Here is a 5,806-nt window from a genome sequence, read left to right as displayed (position 1 = left end):
ATGGCATCGTTCCTGTACCCAAATAAAAGCAAAATGTTGCAGGATGCTGGAAATCTGAAACCAACATAGAAAATGCTGGAAAAATTCAACATGTCTGGCAATATCTGTGGGGAGAAAAAAACAGTTAAGGATTCGATATGACTCTTGAGAACTGCACCCTGTCTTGTCCAGGTGGATCCAGCTCTGTGCCTTCCCCAGGTTCTTCAGTCATCCTCTCCCTCTCCCTCTCTCTCTCTCTCTCTCTCTCTCTCTCTCTCTGCAACAAGCAAAGGAATCCACTCATCTTTCTCCAGCAGCAAGGGAGTCCGCACTTGTCTCAGGGCTCTGTCAATACAAGGACTTGCATTTGATTTAAAACTTTGTTATTCATCTGAAATATTGTCTTTATAAAAGCAGATGACTGTTTTGAAAAATGGAATTATTTTACAGGTAAATGATCGCAGACCACTAAATTCTGTTGCAAAAGTGGCTGTCCATCTGATTTGCTTTCACAAGTGACATTTTTGTCATTGTCAACAGAAGTGAAATTTCACCGTTTCAAGACGATCTGAATACATCCAGTGAATTACTTGTGATTTTCACTCACTTTGGCAATGTGACCTCAAGCAACTAAGGAAAGGAATCTTATAAAGACTATCTGCTTTCCTGCCAGTTAAATGGAATGGTCTCCATACACCTCCATCAGTGAGGAGCTTTCTGCTTGACTTTGTCTATTGGGAGGTGGCTACTGATATTGAAACTGAAGCCCAATGCTGTTATGAAGGCCTTGAAAGAATCTTTAAAATGAGAATTAGAAAAATACCCAGTGTCTACACAGATGGTTACTGCATGAAAAAGCTTCTAAGAATGATTTGCCTCGTAAACGGTATAAAGACTGCCCCTCCGAGTAAAAAACTATGTGGATCAACAGCAATGTTGAGCCTTCCCCAGCGACTGAACTTTAGAAAAAGCCTTTATATTAGCATGTGAATAAATGGTTGCCAACAAAGTAGAAAAATTCCTTGAAACCCATGCATGATGACATGCATGGCCACTTGTATTTTTTATTTAAGTTGAATTAACTTGGAATGTCACTGATTTTAGAAAGGTTTTGCTATTTTCAATCAAGTGATTTTCATAAAACATTTGTGATCTGTTGAACGATGTTCTGGGGATTTTTTATGTAAACAGTACTGTTTCAACAGTGATTGTTCAGCCAAGTTTGAAGCATCCTCAACCATGACTAGGTCATTGAGAAAATCTCTCTTCATTCAGAAGTGAGGGTTTTGGACCTCTTGCGTTGCCAGTTTATTCCTACTCTGGTTTTGCTGGACCTCGAATTCTACAAATTGTAATTTGTAAAAGATTTTGATTAAACTGGAGAAACAAACTGCTTTACTTAGATGTATATCATTATGCTATCTGTGGCTCAGTTAATTGAGTTTTTAATACTTCAGTTGTTTTGCCATTTTTCTTTTTGTTACTCTGAAATATAACATGCCGAGTTAAATGGATGGTCCTTGGTCAAAGAGCATTGAATTTATAGAACACAATTTTTTGTCCTTTTTTGTGTGTTCCAAATGAATTAGGAGAGTTAAGCCATTTGGCCCTTCAAAATGTGCTCTGCTATTCAATAAACTATGGTTGAGATGTTCCAATCCTTACACTCCTTTTATTTTACATTTCTGTTACTCCAATTACCTTTGTTTTCCTGTGCCAAACAAAAGTCTAAAATTCCTTAAGTACTCAATAACCCCCACCTCCATCTTCTGCCACAGAATTTTTAAGTCACACAAGCCTCAAAAGATTACTCCTTGTCTCTGCCCTAAAGTGACTGACAATTTTATTTCAGAAGTCCCCTGGTTTTGGTCTCTCACACAAGAGTAAACATATCCACCTTGTCAAGACCATTCACGATCATAGAAACTTCAATCAAGTGGTCACTTGCTCTTCTAACCCCAATCATGACTACCCAGTGTTACATTACACAAGAAATCAAGTTGCAAAATCAGCCTTGCCTTCCTGGAACGCTGTCAAATGTTAAAACATTTTGTTAAAAATATGTAGATTTCCCCAATTTACCTGTGTTTGATTCAGGTTGACTGAGCATAGGCCTAGTTTCTGTACTTAGGAATTACTGTATTATAGATTTAAGCTATTAAATCATTAAAATGTAAAACTCTACTTGTCAAAAGTCTAATCCACATATAGAACTCACTATACACACACAAAAATGTGATGATATGGTTGGAGGAGAAAATGGGGAAGCAGTTAAGTGGGTCTGATCCACAGAGTTCACTGAGATTATCCTTTTACTAATCAGACCATAGTTCTCATAGTACAGGCAACACGGTAGCACAGTGGTTAACGCTGCTGCTTCACAGCGCCAGAGACCTGGGTTCAATTCCCACCTTGGGCAACTGTCTGTGTAGAGTTTGTTCATTCTCCCTGCGTCTGTTTGGGTTTTCTCCGGGTGCTCCAGTCTCCTCCCACAGTCCAAAGATGTGCAGGTTAGATGAATTGACCATGCTAAATTGCTCGCCGTATTAGGTGAGGGGGCAAATGTAGGGGAATGGGTCAGGGCGAGTTGCTCTTCGGAAGGTCGGTGTGGACTTGTTGGGCCGAAAGGCCTGTTTCCACACTAAGTATTCTAGTCTAATCTGATCTTCCTTCTCCAGGTACTCTCATTGTTTGTAAGAGGCACAACCTGACTGGTTTACCCGAGTAAAGATCTCTGACCTTGTAGTTACAAGTCACAAGGTAAAAACAATGCCTGCAGATGCTGGAAATCAGATTCTGGGTTAGTGGTGCTGGAAGAGCACAGGAGTTCAGGCAGCATCCAAGGAGCAGTAAAATCGACGTTTTGGGCAAAAGCCCTTCAGGAATAAAGGCAGACAGACTGAAGCGTGGAGAGATAAGCTAGAGGAGGGTGGAGGTGGGGAAAAAGTAGCATAGAGTACAATAGGTGAGTGGGGGAGGGGATGAAGGTGATAGGTCAGGGAGGAGGCAACTCCTTCCTGAGGCTTGATAGCTTCTGACCAGAGTGTTCACACCTCAGCTGTTCAGTGTGAGGTTCTGAGGAAGGGTCACAGGACCCAAAACATTTGTGGGCGGCACGGTGGCACAGTGGTTAGCACTGTTGCCTCACAGCGCCAGAGACCCGGGTTCAATTCCCGACTCAGGCGACTGACTGTGTGGAGTTTGCACGTTCTCCCCGTGTCTGCGTGGGTTTCCTCCGGGTGCTCCGGTTTCCTCCCACAGTCCAAAGATGTGCAGGGTCAGGTGAATTGGCCATGCTAAATTGCCCGTAGTGTTAGGTAAGGGGTAAATGTAGGGGTATGGGTGGGTTGCGCTTCGGCGGGTCGGTGTGGACTTGTTGGGCCGAAGGGCCTGTTTCCACATTGTAATGTAATCTAATTAACTGTGATTTCTCTTTGCAGAGTTGCCAGTCCTGCTAAAATCTTACATCAATTTCTATTTTTATTTTTGATTTCCAGCATCTACAATTCTTTTGTGTTTTGTTTAGTATTTAACCACTCAGACTTGTTGGCAGACAGGAAGTTTTTGTCGAGGTAAAAACAATGACTGCAGATGCTGGAAACCAGATTCTGGAGTCTTTGCGGAAGGCGGAGAGGGGTGGGGAGGGAAATATATCCCTGGTGGTGGGGTCTGTTTGGAGGTGGCGGAATTTGTCATCGACTACTGATCACCATTTAGCAAATCACTGGTCAAATTTCCATTTGAACAAAGTCCCCTGGCTCCAGGTTGTCTGCAACTAACCTTCCCCCACTTGGCAAACAGCAGTGTAAACACCACTCACAGTGAGTATCCGGTAAATCTTTAAAAAAGTGTAGCTATCCAACAATGACATTTCTTTCTTACTTCTGTCCTAAAATAACACAGAAATTACAAGATATGGTCTTCATATAAGTCTGTTAAAACTTTCCTTATAAGGCAACACACTCATTCCCGATATTAAATTAATAAATCTCCAAACTGCCTCTGCTGAATTTTATATCTTCCTTGAATAAGGAGTCCAAAATGCAGATAAATCAGCCAAGATCCAATTAAATGTCAGTGCAGGATAAAAAGTCAAATTTCCTACTCGCATTCCTGGTTTGCAGATAAAAAGCAATGAAAATAATTATCCAATGTACTAGTATCCCTGATAAAATCTACATGCAGTGTTTGCTGAGTTGCTAAGGGTTACTATTTGTCTTGAAATCGATTTGCCTAAAAGCAATTGAAAAAAATCTGTTGGCATCAGCTCCATATTCAAATTTAACAGTTTCAGATTTATCTTCATATTTTCAGTGAGTATGTGTCTTCAGGAATGTGTGCTGGTTTAGTTACCTCTAATTGAGTTGATTCTGGAAGCATGCCTAATTGCATTTCAAACCTTCCGTGCTGGATTAAAACCAGAAACCCAGGTAGATGCTTTAGGGCATGGAATCACAGTGGTTATTCTGATTGGTCACACTGGTGCCATGTTTGAGACTTTGGGTGCATTTTATCGCTCATTACAAGCAAATAATCGATGAACAGTCCAACACTCTGTAAGATGATGAAGACAAAGCTGGATAACAGGTGACTGAAAATCCAAAGAAGGGCGTCCAACAACTCTGCATGCAACAATGCCTCCAAAGTGGCCAAAGCCATGAGGAGAAACTTGTCCCAAAAAGTGTTAGTATAGACTAAATATAGTATCCCGTGTTAAATATACTTACTTCATGAAAAGCTCTAATCCTTTTCATAAATTTGGACAAGTCCATTGGTGCACAGTCTTGGTAGTAATGGAAGGAAACAAAGAGTAATGTTTCTGCCCTCCTGGAAGTCTAGAAGCATTTGTGTTCCACCACGCATCTTAATAAGTGCTCTAATTTTCCAGCTTTGCATGTCATAGTGGCTTCGCATGGTAATGTGTACATAATTCCTTAGTCACAAAAACAAATTTCCAAACAGATCTTTCTTGTCCTTGACCACTCTCATTCCTGCTGATTATATAACCAGGAATGGCTTAGTTGGCGATGCTTTCACCTCCGAGTTGATTCAGAAAATCCACCTGAGAAAATTGAGGATGAAATCCAGGCTGACAATCCCAATGCACTAGTGATGGAGTGCTATACTGTCAGCTATATATATAAAACTAATGCTCCATTTTCCCCCCTCTCAAGTTGATGGAGAAGATTCATTATTCTAAAGAAGAGTGTGGGTAAGTCTCCTTGGTGTTCATCCAATCCCTTGACCAATTTCCTTTCAGTTTTTGCCTTTGTCTTTCTTGTGTCAGTATCACACACTTCAATGTGTCCTCCACACCTTGTTTTAATGTATTGAAAACAAATGCTGGTGATCACAGCAGGCCAGACAGCATCTATGGGGATAGAGCAAGCTGACATTGAGTGTCAACAGGATTTCCTGTCATGGGAAGAGCAAAACTTCTTCAGGGTAAGCATTCCTCGAAGAGATGTGGTAGTCGATTAAACAAAATGTTGGAGCAAATTGCTGCAGATACTGGAATTTGTACTGAAAACAATAAATGCTAGCAATCACAGCAGGATGCTGCCTGACCCGCTGTGATCACCAGCATTTGTTGTTTCAGTACAGATTGTAGCATCTGCAATAATTTGCTCCTGTACCTTGTTTTCACGTATATTAATAAAAGTAAAATCTCTATATATGCGCGGCACGGTGGCACAGTGGTTAGCACTGCTGCCTCAGTGCCGGAGATCCGGGTTCATTTCCCGCCTCAGGCAACTGACTGTGTGGAGTTTGCACGTTCTCCCCGTGTCTGCGTGGGTTTCCTCCGGGTGCTCCAGTTTCCTCCCAC

General features: G+C 41.4%; 1 long non-coding RNA gene across 1 annotated transcript; it reads left to right on the top strand.

The window, feature by feature from the left end:
* The first annotated feature begins 252 nt into the window (after positions 1-252).
* Positions 253-1,637, top strand: LOC122552583. The gene is made up of 2 exons (XR_006312422.1): positions 253-429; positions 520-1,637. It is a non-coding gene; the product is annotated as an uncharacterized LOC122552583 (long non-coding RNA).
* Positions 1,638-5,806: the final 4,169 nt, after the last annotated feature.

Source organism: Chiloscyllium plagiosum, chromosome 9 (genome assembly GCF_004010195.1).
Source record: "Chiloscyllium plagiosum isolate BGI_BamShark_2017 chromosome 9, ASM401019v2, whole genome shotgun sequence".
NCBI classification, from domain to species: Eukaryota; Metazoa; Chordata; class Chondrichthyes; order Orectolobiformes; family Hemiscylliidae; genus Chiloscyllium; species Chiloscyllium plagiosum.
The sequence above is the reverse complement of the archived record's forward strand: the minus strand, read 5'-3'. Positions and strand labels throughout refer to the sequence as shown.